The sequence below is a fragment of the Calliopsis andreniformis genome, unplaced genomic scaffold, assembly GCF_051401765.1.
Source record: "Calliopsis andreniformis isolate RMS-2024a unplaced genomic scaffold, iyCalAndr_principal scaffold0002, whole genome shotgun sequence".
Taxonomy (NCBI): domain Eukaryota; kingdom Metazoa; phylum Arthropoda; class Insecta; order Hymenoptera; family Andrenidae; genus Calliopsis; species Calliopsis andreniformis.
In genome coordinates this window covers 16605160-16628666 of record NW_027480423.1, presented here as the reverse complement: position 1 = coordinate 16628666, position 23507 = coordinate 16605160, and positions in this window count along the sequence as shown.

The window sequence follows — 23507 nt, the reverse complement described above, 5'->3', positions numbered from 1 at the left end:
ATAACAGGAATAATTGCAACAAGCGTGAAAGTAATGATCATTTCGTCGTTTCGGGCACCCTAGACTTAACTCTGAGGCATTGCTCCACCAGATCGAATAGTTAGGGCCTAAGATGTCAACGCCAGAAGCATAAAATACAATATAAATACAACAGTTTTTCCATTGTATAAAACGAATAATTGCTAACAGTGTAAAAGTTATGGTCATTTCTACGTTCCGGGCAACCTAGGCTACACCCTAGGGCGTTGTTCCACCAGGTCGAATAGTTAGGGCCTAAGAAGTGAACGCCAGAAGCATAAAATACAATATAAATGCAACAGTTTTTCCATCGTATAAAACGAATAATTGTAACCAGTGTGAAAGTTATGGTCATTTCTACATTCCGAGCAACCTAGGCTTCACTCTAGGGCGTTGCTCCAACAGATTGAATAGTTAGGGCCTTAGAAGTCATCGCCCGCAGCATAAAATGCAATAAAAATACAACAGCTTTTCCATCGTATAACAGGATTAATTGCAACCAGTTTGAAAGTGATGGTCATTTCTACGTTCCGGGCAACCTAGGCTTCACCCTAGGGCGTTGCTCCACTAGATCGAATAGCTAGGGCCTTAGAAGTCAACGCCAGAGGCATAAAATACAATATAAATACAACAGCTTTTCCATTGTAAAAAACGAATAATTGCAGTCAGAGTGAAAGTAATTGTCATTTCTTCGTTCCGGGCATACTAGGCTTCACTCTAGGGCGTTGCTGCACCAGATCAAACAGTTAGGGCCTTAGAAGTCAACGCCCGAAGCATAAAATACAAAATAAAAAGGACAGTTTTTCCGTTGTATAAAACGAATAATTGCTACCAGTGTAAATGTTATGGTCATTTCTACGTTCCGGGCAACCTAGGCTTCACCCTAGGGCGTTGTTTCACCAGATCGAATAGTGAGGGCCCATGAAGTGAACGCCAGAAGCATAAAATACAATATAAATACAACAGTTTTTCCATCGTATAAAACGAATAATTGCAACCAGTGTGAAAGTTATGGTCATTTCTTCGTTCCGGGCAACCTAGGCTTCACACTAGGACGTTGCTCCACCAGATCGAATAGTTAGGGCCTTAAAAGTCAACGCGCGAAGCACAAAGTGCAAAATAAATAAAACAGCTTTTCCATCGTATAAAACGAATAATTGCAACCAGTGTGAACGTAATGGTCATTTCTACGTTCCGGGCAACCTAGGCTTCACTCTAGGGCGTTGCTCCACCAGATCGAATAGTTAGGGCCTTAGAAATCAACGCCAGAAGCATAAAATACAATAAATGTGCAACAGTTTTTCCTTCATATAACATGAATAACTGCATACAGTGTGAAAGTAATTGTCATTTCTACGTTCCAGGCAACCTAGGCTTCACTCTAGGGCGTTGTTCCACCAGATCGAATAGTTAGGGCCTAAGAAGTCAACGTCAGAAGCATAAAATACAATATAAATATAACAGTTTTTCCATCGTATAAAACGAATAATTGCTACCAGTGTGAAAGTTATGGTCATTTCTACGTTCCGGGCAACCTAGGCTTCACTCTAGGGAGTTGCTCCACCAGATCGAATGGTTAGGGCCTAAGAAGTCCACGCCCGAAGCATAAAATACGATAAAGATGCAACAGTTTTTCCATCGTATAAAACGAATGATTGCAACCAGTGTGAAATTTATGGTCATTCCTACATTCCGAGCAACCTAGGCTTCACTCCAGAGCGTTGCCCCACAAGATCGAATAGTTAGGTCCTTAGACGTCAACGCCAGAAGCATAAAATACGATATAAATACAACAGTTTGTCCATCTTAGAACAGGAATAATTGCAACCACTGTGAAAGTTATGGTCATTTCTACGTCCCGGGCAACCTAGGCTTCACTCTAGGGCGTTGCTCCACCAGATCAAACAGTTTGGGCCTTAGAAGTCAACGCCCGAAGCATACAATACAAAATAAATGGAACAGTTTTTCCATGTATAAAACGAATAATTGCTACCAGTGTGAAAGTTATGGTCATTTCTACGTTCCGGGCAACCTAGGCTTCACCCTAGGGCGTTGTTTCACCAGTTCGAATAGTTTGGGCCTAAGAAGTGAACGCCAGAAGCATAAAATACAATATAAATACAACAGTTTTTTCATCGTATAAAACGAATCATTGCAACCAGTATGAAAGTTATGGTCATTTCTACTTTCCGGGCATCCTAGGCTTCACCCTAGGGCGTTGTTCCACCAGATCGAACAGTTAGGGCCTAAGAAGTCAACGCCAGAAGCATAAAATACAGTATAAATATAACAGCTTTTCCATCGTCTAAAACGAATAATAGCAACCAGTGTGAAAGTTATGGTCATTTCTACGTTCCGGGCAACATAGGCTTCACTCTAGGGCGTTGCTCCACCAGATCAAACAGTTAGGGCCTTAGATGTCAACGCCCGAAGCATAAAATACAAAATAAATAGAACAGTTTTTCCATCGTATAAAACGAATAATTGCTACCGGTGTGAAAGTTATAGTCATTTCTACGTTCCGCGCAACCTAGGCTTCTCTCTAGGGCGTTTCTCCACCAGACCAAATACATACGGCCTAAGAAGTCAACGCCAGAAGCTTAAAATACAATATAAATACAACAGCTTTTCCACTATATAAAATGAATATTTGCAAACAGTATGAAAGTAGTGGTCATTTCTACGTTCCGGGCAACCTAGGCTTCACTCTAGGGCGTCGCTCCACCACGTGGAATAGCTGCGACCTTAGAAGACATCGCCTGAAGCATAAAATACAATAAAAATACAACAGTTTTGCCGTCGTAAAACAGGAATAATTGCAACCAGTCTGAAAGACATTGTCATTTCTACGTTCCGCGCAAGCTAGGCTTCACTCTAGGGCGTTGCTACACCAGACCGAATAGTTATGGCCTAAGAAGTCATCGCTAGAAGCATATAATACAATATAAATACAACAGTTTTTCCATCGTATAAAACAAATAATTGCAACCAGTATGACAGTTAAGGTCGTTTCTGCGTTCCAGGCAACCTAGGCCTCACTCTAGGGCGTTGTTCCACCAGACCGAATAGTTAGGCCCTTAGATGTCAACGCCCGAAGCATAAAATACAATAAAAATCCATCCGTTTTTCCATCGTATAAAAGGAAAAATTGCAACCAGAGTGAAAGTAATGGTCATTTCTAGGTTTCGGCCAACCTAGGCTTCACTCTAGGGCGTTGCTCCACCAGATCCAATAGCTAGGGCCTTTGAAGCCAACGCCAGAAGCATAAAATAAAATAAAAATACACAATGTTTCAATCGTATAACAGGAATAATTGCAACAAGTGTGACGGTAATGGTCATTTCTATGTTCCGGGCAACTCAGGCTTCAACCTAGGTCGGTGCGCCACCACAGCGAATAGCTATGGCCTTAGAAGTCAACGCCAGAAACATAAAATACAATATAAGTAAAACAGTTTTTCCATCGTATATAATGTATATTTGCAAATAGTGTGAAAGTAATGGTCATTTCTACGTTCCTGGCAACCCAGGCGTCACTCTAGGGCGTTGCTGCACCACATCTGATAGCTACGGCCTTAGAAGTCAACGCCGAAAGCATAAAATACAATATAAATGCAACAGCTTTGCCATCGTATAAAATGAATAATTGGAAACAGTGTGAAGGTAATGGTCATTTCTACGTTCCGAGCAACCTAGGCTTCACTCTAGGGCGTTGCTCCACCACATCGAGTAGCTACGGCCTTAGAAGTCAACGCCTGAAGCATGAAATACAATAAAAACACAACAGTCTTTTCATCGTATAACAGGAATAATTGCAACAAGGATGAGAGTAATGATCATTTCGGCGTTTCAGGCATCCTAGACTTCACTCTGAGGCGTTGCTCCACCAGATCGAAGAGTCAGGGCCGTAGAAGTCAACGCCAGAAGCATAAACTACAAAATAAATACAACAGCCTTTACATCGTATATAATGTATACTTGCAAACAGTGTGAAAGTAATGGTCATTTCTACGTACCGGGCAACCTAGGCTCCACTCTCGGGCGTTGCTCCACCAAATCGAATAGCTAGGGCCTTAGAAGTCAACGCCAGAAGCATAAAATACAATATAAATACAACAACTTTTCCATCGTATAAGACGAATAATTGCAACCAGTGTGAATGTAATGGTCATTTCTACGTTCCGGGCAACCTAGGCTTCACTCTAGGGCGTTGCTCAACAAGATCGAATAATTAGGGCCTTAGAAATCAACGCCAGAAGCATAAAATACAATAAAGATGCAACATTTTTTCCATCGTAAAACAGGAATAATTGCAACCAGTGTGATGGTAATGGCCTGTTCTACGTTCCGCGCAACCTAGGCTTCACTCTAGGGCGGTGCACCACCAGATCAAATAGTTAGGGCCTAAGAAGTCAACGCCAGAAGCACAAAATACAACATAAATACAACAGATTTTCCATCGTATATAATGTATACTTGCAAACAGTGTGAAAGTAGTGGTCATTTCTACGTACCGGGCAACCTAGGCTCCACTCTCGGGCGTTGCTCCACCAAATCGAATAGCTAGGGCCTTAGAAGTCAACGCCAGAAGCATAAAATACAATAAAGATGCAAAAGTTTTTCCATCGTATAACAGGAATAACTGCAAACAGTGTGAAAGTAATGGTCATTTCCATGTTCCGGGCAACCAAGTCCTCACTCTAGGGCGTTCTTCCACCAGATCGAATAGTTAGGGCCTAAGAAGTCAACGCCAGAAAGATAAAATACAATATAAGAACAAAAGCTTTTCCATCGTATAAAATGAATAATTGTAAACATTGTGAAAGTAATGGACATTTCTTCGCTCCGGCCAACCTAGGCGTCACTCTTGGGCGTTGCTCCACCACGTCTAATAGCTACGGCCATAGAAGTCAACCGCAGATGAATAAAATACAATAAAGGTGCCACAGCTTTTCCATCGTATAAAACGAATAATTGCAACCAGTGTGAAAGTTATGGTCATTTCTACTTTCCGGGCAACCTAGGCTTCACCCTAGGGCGTTGTTCCACCAGATCGAACAGTTAGGGCCTAAGAAGTCAACGCCAGAAGCATCAAATACAATATAAATATAACAGCTTTTCCATCGTCTAAAACGAATAATAGCAACCAGTGTGAAAGTTATGGTCATTTCTACGTTCCGGGCAACATAGGCTTCACTCTAGGGCGTTGCTCCACCAGATCGAATAGTTAGGGCCTTAGAAATCAACGCCAGAAGCATAAAATACAATAAATGTGCAACAGTTTTTCCATCATATAACATGAATAACTGCATACAGTGTGAAAGTAATTGTCATTTCTACGTTCCAGGCAACCTAGGCTTCACTCTAGGGCGTTGTTCCACCAGATCGAATAGTTAGGGCCTAAGAAGTCAACGTCAGAATCATAAAATACAAAATAAAAGAACAGTTTTTTATTGTATAAAACGACTAATTGCTACCAGTGTGAAAGTTATGGTCATTTCTACGTTCCGCACAACCTAGGCTTCTCCCTAGGGCGTTGTTCCACCAGATGGAATAGTTAGGGCCTAAGAAGTCAACGCCAGAAGCATAAAATACGATATAAATACAACAGCTTTTCCATCGTAGAAAACGAATAATTGCAAGCAGTATGGAAGTTATGGTCATTTCTACGTTCCGGGCTACCTAGGCTTCACTCTAGGGCGTTGCTCGACCAGATAGAATAGCTAGGGCCGTAGAAGTGAACGCCCGAAGAATAAAATACAAAATAAAAAGAACAGTTTTTCCATTGTATAAAACGAATAATTGCTACCAGTGTAAATGTTATGGTCATTTCTACGTTCCGGGCAACCTAGGCTTCAGCCTAGGGCGTTGTTCCACCAGATCGAATAGTTAGGGCCCAAGAAGTGAACGCCAGAAGCATAAAATACAATATAAATACAACAGTTTTTCCATCGTATAAAACGAATAATTGCAACCTGTGTGAAGGTTATGGTCATATCTACGTTCCGGGCAACCTAGGCTTCTCTTTAGGGCGTTGCTCCACCAGATCGAAGTGATAGGGCCTAAGAAGTCAACGCCGGAAGCATAAAATACAATAGAAATGCAACAGTTTTTCCATCGTATAAAACGAATAATTGCAACCATTATGAAACTTATGGTCATTTCTACGTTCCGAACAACCTAGGCTTCACCCTAGGGCGTTGTTCCACCTGAGCGAATAGTTAGGTCCTAAGAAGTGAACGCCAGAAGCATAAAATACAATATAAATACAACAGTTTTTCCATCGTATAAAACGAATAATTGCAACCAGTGTGAAAGCTATGGTCATTTCTACATTCCGAGCAACCTAGGCTTCACTCTAGGGCGTTGCTACAACAGATTGAGTAGTCAGGGCCTTAGAAGTCAACGCCCGAAGCATAAAATGCAATAAAAATACAACAGCTTTTACATCGTGTAACAGGATTAATTGCAACCAGTTTGAAAGTGATGGTCATTTCTACGTTCCGGGCAACCTAGGCTTCACTCTAGGGCGTTGCTCCACTAGATCGAATAGCTAGGGCCTTAGAAGTCAACGCCAGAGTCATTAAATACAATATAAATACAACAGCTTTTCCATCGTAAAAAACGAATAATTGCAACCAGTGTGAAGGTTATGGTTATTTCTACATTCCGAGCAACCTAGGCTTCACTCTAGGGCGTTGCTCCACCAGATCGAATAGTTAGGTCCTTAGAAGTCAACGCCAGAAGCATAAAATACGATATAAGTACAACAGCTTTTGCATCGTATAAAAGGAATAATTGCGAACAGTGTGAAAGTAATTCTCATTTCTACGTTCCGGGCAACCTAGGCTTCACTCTAGGGCGTTGCTCCACCAGATCAAACAGTTAGGTCCTTAGAAGTCAACGCCCGAAGCATAAAATACAAAATAAATAGAACAGTTTTTCCATTGTATAAAACGAATAATTGCTACCTGCGTAAAAGTTATGGTCATTTCTACGTTCCGGGCAACCTAGGCTTCATCCTAGGGCATTGTTCCATCAGATCGAACAGTTAGGCCCTAAGAAGTGAGCGCCAGAAGCATAAAATACAATATAAATACAACAGTTTTTCCATCGTATAAAACGAATAATTGCAACCAGTGTGAAAGTTATGGTCATTTCTACATTCCGAGCAACCTAGGCTTCACTCTAGGGCGTTGCCCCAACAGATTGAATAGTTAGGGCCTTAGAAGTCATCGCCCGCAGCATAAAATGCAATAAAAATACAACAGCTTTTCCATCGTATAACAGGATTAATTGCAACCAGTTTGAAAGTTACGGTCATTTCTACGTTCCGGGCAACCTTGGCTTCACTCTAGGGCGGTGCTCCGCCATATCCAATATCTACGGCGTTAGAAGCCTACGCCTGAAGCATAAAATACAATGAAAATACAACGGTCTCTTCATCGTATAACAGGAATAATTGCAACAAGCGTGAAAGTAATGATCATTTCGGCGTTTCGGGCATCCTAGGCTTCACTCTAGGGCGTTGCTCCACCAGATCAAACAGTTAGGGCCTTAGAAGTCAACGCACGAAACATAAAATACAAAATAAATAGAACAGTTTTTCCTTTGTATAAAACGAATAATTGCTACCAGTGTAAAAGTTACGGTCATTTCTACGTTCCGGGCAACCTAGGCTTCACTCTAGGGCGTTGCTCCACCAGATCAAACAGTTAGGTCCTTAGAAGTCAACGCCCGAAGCATAAAATACAAAATAAATAGAACAGTTTTTCCATTGTATAAAACGAATAATTGCTACCTGCGTAAAAGTTATGGTCATTTCTACGTTCCCGCCAACCTAGGCTTCATCCTAGGGCATTGTTCCATCAGATCGAACAGTTAGGCCCTAAGAAGTGAGCGCCAGAAGCATAAAATACAATATAAATACAACAGTTTTTCCATCGTATAAAACGAATAATTGCAACCAGTGTGAAAGTTATGGTCATTTCTACATTCCGAGCAACCTAGGCTTCACTCTAGGGCGTTGCCCCAACAGATTGAATAGTTAGGGCCTTAGAAGTCATCGCCCGCAGCATAAAATGCAATAAAAATACAACAGCTTTTCCATCGTATAACAGGATTAATTGCAACCAGTTTGAAAGTGATGGTCATTTCTACGTTCCGGGCAACCTAGGCTTCAGCCTAGGGCGTTGCTCCACTAGATCGAATAGCTAGGGCCTTAGAAGTCAACGCCAGAGGCATAAAATACAATATAAATACAACAATTTTTCCATTGTAAAAAACGAATAATTGCAATCAGTGTGAAAGTAATTGTCATTTCTTCGTTCCGGGCAACCTAGGCTTCACTCTAGGGCGTTGCTCCACCAGATCAAACAGTTAGGGCCTTAGAAGTCAACGCCCGAAGCATAAAATACAAAATAAAAAGAACAGTTTTTCCATTGTATAAAACGAATAATTGCTACCAGTGTAAATGTTATGGTCATTTCTACGTTCCGGGCAACCTAGGCTTCAGCCTAGGGCGTTGTTCCACCAGATCGAATAGTTAGGGCCCAAGAAGTGAACGCCAGAAGCATAAAATACAATATAAATACAACAGTTTTTCCATCGTATAAAACGAATAATTGCAACCTGTGTGAAGGTTATGGTCATATCTACGTTCCGGGCAACCTAGGCTTCTCTTTAGGGCGTTGCTCCACCAGATCGAAGTGATAGGGCCTAAGAAGTCAACGCCGGAAGCATAAAATACAATAGAAATGCAACAGTTTTTCCATCGTATAAAACGAATAATTGCAACCATTATGAAACTTATGGTCATTTCTACGTTCCGAACAACCTAGGCTTCACCCTAGGGCGTTGTTCCACCTGAGCGAATAGTTAGGTCCTAAGAAGTGAACGCCAGAAGCATAAAATACAATATAAATACAACAGTTTTTCCATCGTATAAAACGAATAATTGCAACCAGTGTGAAAGCTATGGTCATTTCTACATTCCGAGCAACCTAGGCTTCACTCTAGGGCGTTGCTACAACAGATTGAGTAGTCAGGGCCTTAGAAGTCAACGCCCGAAGCATAAAATGCAATAAAAATACAACAGCTTTTACATCGTGTAACAGGATTAATTGCAACCAGTTTGAAAGTGATGGTCATTTCTACGTTCCGGGCAACCTAGGCTTCACTCTAGGGCGTTGCTCCACTAGATCGAATAGCTAGGGCCTTAGAAGTCAACGCCAGAGTCATTAAATACAATATAAATACAACAGCTTTTCCATCGTAAAAAACGAATAATTGCAACCAGTGTGAAGGTTATGGTTATTTCTACATTCCGAGCAACCTAGGCTTCACTCTAGGGCGTTGCTCCACCAGATCGAATAGTTAGGTCCTTAGAAGTCAACGCCAGAAGCATAAAATACGATATAAGTACAACAGCTTTTGCATCGTATAAAAGGAATAATTGCGAACAGTGTGAAAGTAATTCTCATTTCTACGTTCCGGGCAACCTGGGCTTCACTCTAGGGCGTTGCTCCACCAGATCAAACAGTTAGGTCCTTAGAAGTCAACGCCCGAAGCATAAAATACAAAATAAATAGAACAGTTTTTCCATTGTATAAAACGAATAATTGCTACCTGCGTAAAAGTTATGGTCATTTCTACGTTCCGGGCAACCTAGGCTTCATCCTAGGGCATTGTTCCATCAGATCGAACAGTTAGGCCCTAAGAAGTGAGCGCCAGAAGCATAAAATACAATATAAATACAACAGTTTTTCCATCGTAGAAAACGAATAATTGCAACCAGTGTGAAAGTTATGGTCATTTCTATATTCCGAGCAACCTAGGCTTCACTCTAGGGCGGTGCTCCACCATATCGAATAGCTACGGCCTTAGAAGCCTACGCCTGAAGCATAAAATAGAATAAAAATACAACGGTCTTTTCATCGTATAACAGGAATAATCGCAACAAGCGTGTAAGTAATGATCATTTCGGCGTTTCGGGCATCCTAGACTTAACTCTGAGGCATTGCTCCACCAGATCGAATAGTTAGGGCCTAAGAAGTCAACGCCAGAAGCATAAAATACAATATAAATACAACAGTTTTTCCATTGTATAAAACGAATGATTGCAGCCATTATGAAACTTATGGTCATTTCTACGTTCCGGGCAACCTAGGCTTCACCCTAGGGCGTTGTTCCACCAGATCGAATAGTTAGGTCCTAAGAAGTCAACACCCGAAGCATAAAATACAAAATAAATAGAACAGTTTTTCCATTGTATAAAACGAATAATTGCTCCCAGTGTAAAAGTTATGGTCATTTCTACGTTCCGGTCAACCTAGGCTTCACTCTAGGACGTTGCTCCACCAGATCGAATAGTTAGGGCCTATGAAGTCAGCGCCAGAAGCATAAAATACAATAAAGGTGCAACAGTTTTTCCATCGCATAACAGGAATAATTGCAACCAGTGTGAAGGTAATAGTATGTTCTACGTTCCGGGCAACCTAGGCTTCACTCTAGGGCGTTGTTCCACCAGATGGAATAGTTAGGGCCTAAGAAGTCAACGCCAGAAGCATAAAATACAATATAAATACAACAGTTTTTCCATTGTATAAAACGAATGATTGCAGCCATTATGAAACTTATTGTCATTTCTACGTTCCGGGCAACCTAGGCTTCACCCTAGGGCGTTGTTCCACCAGATCGAATAGTTAGGTCCTAAGAAGTCAACGCCCGAAGCATAAAATACAAAATAAATAGAACAGTTTTTCCATTGTATAAAACGAATAATTGCTACCAGTGTAAAAGTTATGGTCATTTCTACGTTCCGGTCAACCTAGGCTTCACTCTAGGACGTTGCTCCACCAGATCAAATAGTTACGGCCTAAGAAGTCAACGCCAGAAGCATAAATTACAATATAAGTACAACAGCTTTTCCATCGTATATAATGTATATTTGCAAACAGTGTGGAAGTAATTGTCATTTCTACGTTCCGGGCAACCTAGGCTTCACGCTAGAGTGTTGCTCCACCAGATGGAATAGCTAGGGCCTTGGAAGTCAACGCCCGAAGCATAAAATGCAATAAAAATACAACAGTTCACCATCGTATAACAGGATTAATTGCAACCAGTTTGAAAGTGATGGTCATTCCTACGTTCCGGGCAACCTAGGCTTCACCCTAGGGCGATGTTCCACCAGATCGAATAGTTAGGGCCTAAGAAGTGAACGCCAGAAGCATAAAATGCAATAAAAATACAACAGTTTTTCCATCGTATAACAGGATTAATTGCAACCAGTTTGAAAGTCAAGGTCATTTCTACGTTCCGAGCAACCTAGGCTTCACTCTAGGGCGTTGCTCCAACAGATTGAATAGTCAGGGCCTTAGAAGTCAACGCCCGAAGCATAAAATGCAATAAAAATACAACAGTTTTTCCATCGTATAACAGGATTAATTGCAACCAGTTTGAAAGTGATGGTCATTTCTACGTTCCGGGCAACCTAGGCTTCACTCTAGGGCATTGCTCCACTAGATCGAATAGCTAGGGCCTTAGAAGTCAACGCCAGAGGCATAAAATACAATATAAATACAACAGCTTTTCCATCGTAAAAAACGAATAATTGCAACCATGGTGAAAGTTATGGTTATTTCTACATTCCGAGCAACCTAGGCTTCACTCTAGGGCGTTGCTCCACCAGATCGAATAGTTAGGTCCTTAGAAGTCAACTCCAGAGGCATAAAATACAATATAAATATAACAGTTTTTCCATCGTATAAAACGAATAATAGCAACCAGTGTGAAAGTTATGGTCATTTCTACGTTCCGGGCAACCTAGGCTTCACTCTAGGGCGTTGCTCCACCAGATCAAACAGTTAGGGCCTTAGAAGTCAACGCACGAAACATAAAATACAAAATAAATAGAACAGTTTTTCCTTTGTATAAAACGAATAATTGCTACCAGTGTAAAAGTTACGGTCATTTCTACGTTCCGGGCAACCTAGGCTTCACTCTAGGGCGGTGCTCCGCCATATCCAATATCTACGGCGTTAGAAGCCTACGCCTGAAGCATAAAATACAATGAAAATACAACGGTCTCTTCATCGTATAACAGGAATAATTGCAACAAGCGTGAAAGTAATGATCATTTCGGCGTTTCGGGCATCCTAGACTTAACTCTGAGGCATTGCTCCACCAGATCGAATAGTTAGGGCCTAAGATGTCAACGCCAGAAGCATAAAATGCAATATAAATACAACAGTCTTTCCATTGTATAAAACGAATAATTGCTACCAGTGTAAAAGTTATGGTCACTTGTACGTTCCGGGCAACCTAGGCTTCACCCTAGGCCGTTGTTCCACCAGGTCGAATAGTTAGGGCCTAAGAAGTGAACGCCAGAAGCATAAAATACAATATAAATGCAACAGTTTTTCCATCGTATAAAACGAAAAATTGCAACCAGTGTGAAAGTTATGGTCATTTCTACATTCCGAGCAACCTAGGCTTCACTCTAGGGCGTTGCTCCAACAGATTGAATAGTTAGGGCCTTAGAAGTCATCGCCCGCAGCATAAAATGCAATAAAAATACAACAGCTTTTCCATCGTATAACAGGATTAATTGCAACAAGTTTGAAAGTGATGGTCATTTCTACGTTCCGGGCAACCTAGGCTTCACCCTAGGGCGTTGCTCCACTAGATCGAATAGCTAGGGCCTTAGAAGTGAACGCCAGAGGCATAAAATACAATATAAATACAACAGCTTTTCCATTGTAAAAAACGAATAATTGCAGTCAGTATGAATGTAATTGTCATTTCTTCGTTCCGGGCATCCTAGGCTTCACTCTAGGGCGTTGCTCCACCAGATCAAACAGTTAGGGCCTTAGAAGTCAACGCCCGAAGCATAAAATACAAAATAAAAAGAACAGTTTTTCCGTTGTATAAAACGAATAATTGCTACCAGTGTAAATGTTATGGTCATTTCTACGTTCCGGGCAACCTAGGCTTCACCCTAGGGCGTTGTTCCACCAGATCGAATAGTTAGGGCCCAAGAAGTGAACGCCAGAATCATAAAATACAATATAAATACAACAGTTTTTCCATCGTATAAAACGAATAATTGCAACCAGTGTGAAAGTTATGGTCATTTCTACATTCCCAGCAACCTAGGCTTCACTCTAGGGCGTTGCTCCACCAGATCGCATAGTTAGGTCCTTAGAAGTCAACGCCAGAAGCATAAAATACGATATAAATACAGCACCTTTTCCATCGTATAAAAGGAATAATTGCAAACAGTGTGAAAGTAATGGTCATTTCTACGTTCCGGGCAACCTAGGCTTCACTCTACGGCGTTGTTCCACCAGATCGAATAGTTAGGGCCTAAGAAGTCAACACCAGAAGAATAAAATACAAAATAAATACAACAGCCTTTACACCGTATAAAACGAATAATTGCAACCTGTGTGAAGGTTATGGTCATATCTACGTTCCGGGCAACCTAGGCTTCTCTGTAGGGCGTTGCTCCACCAGATCGAAGTGTTAGGGCCTTAGAAGTCAACGCCCGAAGCATAAAATACAATAGAAATACAACAGTTTTTCCATCGTAAAAAACGAATAATTGCAACCAGTGTGAAAGTTATGGTTATTTCTACATTCCGAGCAACCTAGGCTTCACTCTAGGGCGTTGCTCCACCAGATCGAATAGTTAGGTCCTTAGAAGTCAACTCCAGAAGCATAAAATACTATATAAATATAACAGTTTTTCCATCGTATAAAACGAATAATAGCAACCAGTGTGAAAGTTATGGTCATTTCTACGTTCCGGGCAACCTAGGCTTCACTCTAGGGCGTTGCTCCACCAGATCAAACAGTTAGGGCCTTAGAAGTCAACGCCCGAAGCATAAAATACAAAATAAATAGAACAGTTTTTCCTTTGTATAAAACGAATAATTGCTACCAGTGTAAAAGTTATGGTCATTTCTACGTTCCGGGCATCCTAGGCTTCACTCTAGGGCGGTGCTCCGCCATATCCAATATCTACGGCCTTAGAAGCCTACGCCTGAAGCATAAAATACAATAAAAATACAACGGTCTTTTCATCGTATAACAGGAATAATTGCAACAAGCGTGAAAGTAATGATCATTTCGTCGTGTCGGGCACCCTAGACTTAACTCTGAGGCATTGCTCCACCAGATCGAATAGTTAGGGCCTAAGATGTCAACGCCAGAAGCATAAAATACAATATAAATACAACAGTTTTTCCATTGTATAAAACGAATAATTGCTAACAGTGTAAAAGTTATGGTCATTTCTACGTTCCGGGCAACCTAGGCTACACCCTAGGGCGTTGTTCCACCAGGTCGAATAGTTAGGTCCTTAGAAGTCAACTCCAGAAGCATAAAATACAATATAAATATAACAGTTTTTCCATCGTATAAAACGAATAATAGCAACCAGTGTGAAAGTTATGGTCATTTCTACGTTCCGGGCAACCTAGGCTTCACTCTAGGGCGTTGCTCCACCAGATCAAACAGTTAGGGCCTTAGAAGTCAACGCCCGAAGCATAAAATACAATAGAAATACAACAGTTTTTCCATCGTAAAAAACGAATAATTGCAACCAGTGTGAAAGTTATGGTTATTTCTACATTCCGAGCAACCTAGGCTTCACTCTAGGGCGTTGCTCCACCAGATCGAATAGTTAGGTCCTTAGAAGTCAACTCCAGAAGCATAAAATACAATATAAATATAACAGTTTTTCCATCGTATAAAACGAATAATAGCAACCAGTGTGAAAGTTATGGTCATTTCTACGTTCCGGGCAACCTAGGCTTCACTCTAGGGCGTTGCTCCACCAGATCAAACAGTTAGGGCCTTAGAAGTCAACGCCCGAAGCATAAAATACAAAATAAATAGAACAGTTTTTCCTTTGTATAAAACGAATAATTGCTACCAGTGTAAAAGTTATGGTCATTTCTACGTTCCGGGCATCCTAGGCTTCACTCTAGGGCGGTGCTCCGCCATATCCAATATCTACGGCCTTAGAAGCCTACGCCTGAAGCATAAAATACAATAAAAATACAACGGTCTTTTCATCGTATAACAGGAATAATTGCAACAAGCGTGAAAGTAATGATCATTTCGTCGTGTCGGGCACCCTAGACTTAACTCTGAGGCATTGCTCCACCAGATCGAATAGTTAGGGCCTAAGATGTCAACGCCAGAAGCATAAAATACAATATAAATACAACAGTTTTTCCATTGTATAAAACGAATAATTGCTAACAGTGTAAAAGTTATGGTCATTTCTACATTCAGAGCAACCTAGGCTTCACTCTAGGGCGTTGCTCCAACAGATTGAATAGTTAGGGCCTTAGAAGTCATCGCCCGCAGCATAAAATGCAATAAAAATACAACAGCTTTTCCATCGTATAACAGGATTAATTGCAACCAGTTTGAAAGTGATGGTCATTTCTACGTTCCGGGCAACCTAGGCTTCACCCTAGGGCGTTGCTCCACTAGATCGAATAGCTAGGGCCTTAGAAGTCAACGCCAGAGGCATAAAATACAATATAAATACAACAGCTTTTCCATTGTAAAAAACGAATAATTGCAGTCAGTATGAAAGTAATTGTCATTTCTTCGTTCCGGGCATCCTAGGCTTCACTCTAGGGCGTTGCTCCACCAGATCAAACAGTTAGGGCCTTAGAAGTCAACGCCCGAAGCATAAAATACAAAATAAAAAGAACAGTTTTTCCTTTGTATAAAACGAATAATTGCTACCAGTGTAAATGTTATGGTCATTTCTACGTTCCGGGCAACCTAGGCTTCACCCTAGGGCGTTGTTCCACCAGATCGAATAGTTAGGGCCCAAGAAGTGAACGCCAGAAGCATAAAATACAATATAAATACAACAGTTTTTCCATCGTATAAAACGAATAATTGCAACCAGTGTGAAAGTTATGGTCATTTCTACATTCCCAGCAACCTAGGCTTCACTCTAGGGCGTTGCTCCACCAGATCGCATAGTTAGGTCCTTAGAAGTCAACGCCAGAAGCATAAAATACGATATAAATACAGCACCTTTTCCATCGTATAAAAGGAATAATTGCAAACAGTGTGAAAGTAATGGTCATTTCTACGTTCCGGGCAACCTAGGCTTCACTCTACGGCGTTGTTCCACCAGATCGAATAGTTAGGGCCTAAGAAGTCAACACCAGAAGAATAAAATACAAAATAAATACAACAGCCTTTACACCGTATAAAACGAATAATTGCAACCTGTGTGAAGGTTATGGTCATATCTATGTTCCGGGCAACCTAGGCTTCTCTGTAGGGCGTTGCTCCACCAGATCGAAGTGTTAGGGCCTAAGAAGTCAACGCCCGAAGCATAAAATACAATAGAAATACAACAGTTTTTCCATCGTAAAAAACGAATAATTGCAACCAGTGTGAAAGTTATGGTCATTTCTACATTCAGAGCAACCTAGGCTTCACTCTAGGGCGTTGCTCCGCCATATCCAATATCTACGGCCTTAGAAGCCTACGCCTGAAGCATAAAATACAATAAAAATACAACGGTCTTTTCATCGTATAACAGGAATAATTGCAACAAGCGTGAAAGTAATGATCATTTCGTCGTTTCGGGCACCCTAGACTTAACTCTGAGGCATTGCTCCACCAGATCGAATAGTTAGGGCCTAAGATGTCATCGCCAGAAGCATAAAATACAATATAAATACAACAGTTTTTCCATTGTATAAAACGAATAATTGCTAACAGTGTAAAAGTTATGGTCATTTCTACGTTCCGGGCAACCTAGGCTACACCCTAGGGCGTTGTTCCACCAGGTCGAATAGTTAGGGCCTAAGAAGTGAACGCCAGAAGCATAAAATACAATATAAATGCAACAGTTTTTCCATCGTATAAAACGAATAATTGTAACCAGTGTGAAAGTTATGGTCATTTCTACATTCCGAGCAACCTAGGCTTCACTCTAGGGCGTTGCTCCAACAGATTGAATAGTTAGGGCCTTAGAAGTCATCGCCCGCAGCATAAAATGCAATAAAAATACAACAGCTTTTCCATCGTATAACAGGATTAATTGCAACCAGTTTGAAAGTGATGGTCATTTCTACGTTCCGGGCAACCTAGGCTTCACCCTAGGGCGTTGCTCCACTAGATCGAATAGCTAGGGCCTTAGAAGTCAACGCCAGAGGCATAAAATACAATATAAATACAACAGCTTTTCCATTGTAAAAAACGAATAATTGCAGTCAGAGTGAAAGTAATTGTCATTTCTTCGTTCCGGGCATACTAGGCTTCACTCTAGGGCGTTGCTGCACCAGATCAAACAGTTAGGGCCTTAGAAGTCAACGCCCGAAGCATACAATACAAAATAAAAAGGACAGTTTTTCCGTTGTATAAAACGAATAATTGCTACCAGTGTAAATGTTATGGTCATTTCTACGTTCCGGGCAACCTAGGCTTCACCCTAGGGCGTTGTTTCACCAGTTCGAATAGTTTGGGCCTAAGAAGTGAACGCCAGAAGCATAAAATACAATATAAATACAACAGTTTTTTCATCGTATAAAACGAATCATTGCAACCAGTATGAAAGTTATGGTCATTTCTACTTTCCGGGCATCCTAGGCTTCACCCTAGGGCGTTGTTCCACCAGATCGAACAGTTAGGGCCTAAGAAGTCAACGCCAGAAGCATAAAATACAGTATAAATATAACAGCTTTTCCATCGTCTAAAACGAATAATAGCAACCAGTGTGAAAGTTATGGTCATTTCTACGTTCCGGGCAACATAGGCTTCACTCTAGGGCGTTGCTCCACCAGATCAAACAGTTAGGGCCTTAGATGTCAACGCCCGAAGCATAAAATACAAAATAAATAGAACAGTTTTTCCATCGTATAAAACGAATAATTGCTACCGGTGTGAAAGTTATAGTCATTTCTACGTTCCGCGCAACCTAGGCTTCTCTCTAGGGCGTTTCTCCACCAGACCAAATACATACGGCCTAAGAAGTCAACGCCAGAAGCTTAAAATACAATATAAATACAACAGCTTTTCCACTATATAAAATGAATATTTGCAAACAGTATGAAAGTAGTGGTCATTTCTACGTTCCGGGCAACCTAGGCTTCACTCTAGGGCGTCGCTCCACCACGTGGAATAGCTGCGACCTTAGAAGACATCGCCTGAAGCATAAAATACAATAAAAATACAACAGTTTTGCCGTCGTAAAACAGGAATAATTGCAACCAGTCTGAAAGACATTGTCATTTCTACGTTCCGCGCAAGCTAGGCTTCACTCTAGGGCGTTGCTACACCAGACCGAATAGTTATGGCCTAAGAAGTCATCGCTAGAAGCATATAATACAATATAAATACAACAGTTTTTCCATCGTATAAAACAAATAATTGCAACCAGTATGACAGTTAAGGTCGTTTCTGCGTTCCAGGCAACCTAGGCCTCACTCTAGGGCGTTGTTCCACCAGACCGAATAGTTAGGCCCTTAGATGTCAACGCCCGAAGCATAAAATACAATAAAAATCCATCCGTTTTTCCATCGTATAAAAGGAAAAATTGCAACCAGAGTGAAAGTAATGGTCATTTCTAGGTTTCGGCCAACCTAGGCTTCACTCTAGGGCGTTGCTCCACCAGATCCAATAGCTAGGGCCTTTGAAGCCAACGCCAGAAGCATAAAATAAAATAAAAATACACAATGTTTCAATCGTATAACAGGAATAATTGCAACAAGTGTGACGGTAATGGTCATTTCTATGTTCCGGGCAACTCAGGCTTCAACCTAGGTCGGTGCGCCACCACAGCGAATAGCTATGGCCTTAGAAGTCAACGCCAGAAACATAAAATACAATATAAGTAAAACAGTTTTTCCATCGTATATAATGTATATTTGCAAATAGTGTGAAAGTAATGGTCATTTCTACGTTCCTGGCAACCCAGGCGTCACTCTAGGGCGTTGCTGCACCACATCTGATAGCTACGGCCTTAGAAGTCAACGCCGAAAGCATAAAATACAATATAAATGCAACAGCTTTGCCATCGTATAAAATGAATAATTGGAAACAGTGTGAAGGTAATGGTCATTTCTACGTTCCGAGCAACCTAGGCTTCACTCTAGGGCGTTGCTCCACCACATCGAGTAGCTACGGCCTTAGAAGTCAACGCCTGAAGCATGAAATACAATAAAAACACAACAGTCTTTTCATCGTATAACAGGAATAATTGCAACAAGGATGAGAGTAATGATCATTTCGGCGTTTCAGGCATCCTAGACTTCACTCTGAGGCGTTGCTCCACCAGATCGAAGAGTCAGGGCCGTAGAAGTCAACGCCAGAAGCATAAACTACAAAATAAATACAACAGCCTTTACATCGTATATAATGTATACTTGCAAACAGTGTGAAAGTAATGGTCATTTCTACGTACCGGGCAACCTAGGCTCCACTCTCGGGCGTTGCTCCACCAAATCGAATAGCTAGGGCCTTAGAAGTCAACGCCAGAAGCATAAAATACAATATAAATACAACAACTTTTCCATCGTATAAGACGAATAATTGCAACCAGTGTGAATGTAATGGTCATTTCTACGTTCCGGGCAACCTAGGCTTCACTCTAGGGCGTTGCTCAACAAGATCGAATAGTTAGGGCCTTAGAAATCAACGCCAGAAGCATAAAATACAATAAATGTGCAACAGTTTTTCCATCATATAACATGAATAACTGCATACAGTGTGAAAGTAATTGTCATTTCTACGTTCCAGGCAACCTAGGCTTCACTCTAGGGCGTTGTTCCACCAGATCGAATAGTTAGGGCCTAAGAAGTCAACGTCAGAATCATAAAATACAAAATAAAAGAACAGTTTTTTATTGTATAAAACGACTAATTGCTACCAGTGTGAAAGTTATGGTCATTTCTACGTTCCGCACAACCTAGGCTTCTCCCTAGGGCGTTGTTCCACCAGATGGAATAGTTAGGGCCTAAGAAGTCAACGCCAGAAGCATAAAATACGATATAAATACAACAGCTTTTCCATCGTAGAAAACGAATAATTGCAAGCAGTATGGAAGTTATGGTCATTTCTACGTTCCGGGCTACCTAGGCTTCACTCTAGGGCGTTGCTCGACCAGATAGAATAGCTAGGGCCGTAGAAGTGAACGCCCGAAGAATAAAATACAAAATAAATAGAACAGTTTTTCCATCGTATAAACCGAATAATTGCTACCAGTGTGAAAGTTATGGTCATTGCTACGTTCCGCGCAGCCTAGGCTTCACCCAAGGCCGTTGTTCCACCAGATGGAATAGTTAGGGCCTAAGAAGTCAACGCCAGAAGCATAAAATACGATATAAATACAACAGCTTTTCCATCGTATAAGACGAATAATTGCAACCAGTGTGAATGTAATGGTCATTTCTACGTTCCGGGCAACCTAGGCTTCACTCTAGGGCGTTGCGCCACCAGATCGTATAATTAGGGCCTTAGAAATCAACGCCGGAAGCATAAAATACAATAAAGATGCAACAGTTTTTCCATCGTAAAACAGGACTAATTGCAACCAGTCCGAAGGTAATGGTCTTTTCTACGTTCCGGGCAACCTAGGCTTCACTCTAGGGCGGTGCACCACCAGATCAAATAGTTAGGGCCTAAGAAGTCAACGCCAGAAGCATAAAATACAACATAAATACAACAGATTTTCCATCGTATGTAATGTATATATGCAAACAGTCTGCAAGTAATGGTCATTTCTACGTACCGGGCAACCTAGGCTCCACTCTCGGGCGTTGCTCCACCAAGTCGAATAGCTAGGGCCTTAGAAGTCAACGCCAGAAGCATAAAATACAATAAAGGTGCAAAAGTTTTTCCATCGTATAACAGGAATAACTGCAAACAGTGTGAAAGTAATGGTCATTTCCATGTTCCGGGCAACCAAGTCTTCACTCTAGGGCGTTGTTCCACCAGATCGAATAGTTAGGGCCTAAGAAGTCAACGCCAGAAGAATAAAATACAATATAAGTACAAAAGATTTTCCATCGTATAAAATGAATAATTGCAAACATTGTGAAAGTAATGGTCATTTCTACGTTCCTGCCAACCTAGGCGTCACTCTAGGGCGTTGCTCGACCACATCTAATAGCTACGGCCTTAGAAGTCAACCGCAGATGAATAAAATACAATAAAGGTGCCACAGCTTTTCCATCGTATAAAACGAATAATTGCAACCAGTGTGAAAGTTATGGTCATTTCTACTTTCCGGGCAACCTAGGCTTCACCGTAGGGCGTTGCTCCACCAGATCAAACAGTTAGGGCCTTAGATGTCAACCCCCGAAGCATAAAATACAAAATAAATAGAACAGTTTTTCCATTGTATAAAACGAATAAATGCAACCAGTGTGAAAGTTGTGGTCATTTCTACGTTCCGGGCAACATAGGGTTCACTCTTGGACGTTGCCCCACCAGGTTGAATAGTTAGGACCTTAGAAGTCAATGCCAGAAGCAGAAAATACGATAAAAATGCAACAGCTTTTCCATCATATAAAATGAACGATTGCAAACAGTGTGAAGGTGATGGTCATTTCTACGATTCGGGCAACCTAGGCTTTACTCTAGGGCGCTGCTCCACCAGAATAGTTAGGGCCTCAGAAGTCAACGCCAGAAGCATAAAATACAATAAAAATATAACAGTTTTTCCATCGAATTACAGGAATAATTGCAGCCCGTTTGAAGGTGATGGTCATTTCTACGTTCCGGGCAACCTAGGCTTCACTCTAGGAAGTTGGTCCAACAAATCCAATAGTTAGGGCCTAAGAAGTAAACGCCAGAAGCACCAAATACAAAATAAGTACAACAGTTTTTCCATCGCATTAAACGAATAATTGCAACCAGTGTGAAGATAATGGTCATTTCTACGTTCCGGGCATCCTAGGCTTCACTGTATGGCGTTGCTCAACCACATCGTATAGCTGCGGCCTTAGAAGTCAACGCCAGAAGCATAAAATACAATATAAAGACAACAGTTTTTCCATTCTGTAAAAGGAATAATTGCAACCAGTGTGAAAGTTGTTGTCATTTCTTCGTCCCGGGCAACATAGGGTTCACTCTGGACGTTGCCATACCAGATTGAGTAGCTAGGACCTTAGAAGTCAATGCCAGAAGCAGAAAATACGATAAAAATACAGCAGCTTTTCCATCGTATAGAATGAGTAATTGCAAACAGTGTGAACGTAATGGTCATTTCTACGTTCCGGGCAACCTAGGCTTCACTCTAGGGCGTTGCTCCACCAGATCGAATAGTTAGGGCCTTAGAAATCAACGCCAGAAGCATAAAATACAATAAATGTGCAACAGTTTTTCCATCATATAACATGAATAACTGCATACAGTGTGAAAGTAATTGTCATTTCTACGTTCCAGGCAACCTAGGCTTCACTCTAGGGCGTTGTTCCACCAGATCGAATAGTTAGGGCCTAAGAAGTCAACGTCAGAAGCATAAAATACAATATAAATATAACAGTTTTTCCATCGTATAAAACGAATAATTGCTACCAGTGTGAAAGTTATGGTCATTTCTACGTTCCGGGCAACCTAGGCTTCACTCTAGGGAGTTGCTCCACCAGATCGAATGGTTAGGGCCTAAGAAGTCCACGCCCGAAGCATAAAATACGATAAAGATGCAACAGTTTTTCCATCGTATAAAACGAATGATTGCAACCAGTGTGAAATTTATGGTCATTCCTACATTCCGAGCAACATAGGCTTCACTCCAGAGCGTTGCCCCACAAGATCGAATAGTTAGGTCCTTAGACGTCAACGCCAGAAGCATAAAATACGATATAAATACAACAGTTTGTCCATCTTAGAACAGGAATAATTGCAACCACTGTGAAAGTTATGGTCATTTCTACGTCCCGGGCAACCTAGGCTTCACTCTAGGGCGTTGCTCCACCAGATCAAACAGTTTGGGCCTTAGAAGTCAACGCCCGAAGCGTACAATACAAAATAAATGGAACAGTTTTTCCATGTATAAAACGAATAATTGCTACCAGTGTGAAAGTTATGGACATTTCTACGTTCCGGGCAACCTAGGCTTCACCCTAGGGCGTTGTTTCACCAGTTCGAATAGTTTGGGCCTAAGAAGTGAACGCCAGAAGCATAAAATACAATATAAATACAACAGTTTTTTCATCGTATAAAACGAATCATTGCAACCAGTATGAAAGTTATGGTCATTTCTACTTTCCGGGCATCCTAGGCTTCACCCTAGGGCGTTGTTCCACCAGATCGAACAGTTAGGGCCTAAGAAGTCAACGCCAGAAGCATAAAATACAGTATAAATATAACAGCTTTTCCATCGTCTAAAACGAATAATAGCAACCAGTGTGAAAGTTATGGTCATTTCTACGTTCCGGGCAACATAGGCTTCACTCTAGGGCGTTGCTCCACCAGATCAAACAGTTAGGGCCTTAGATG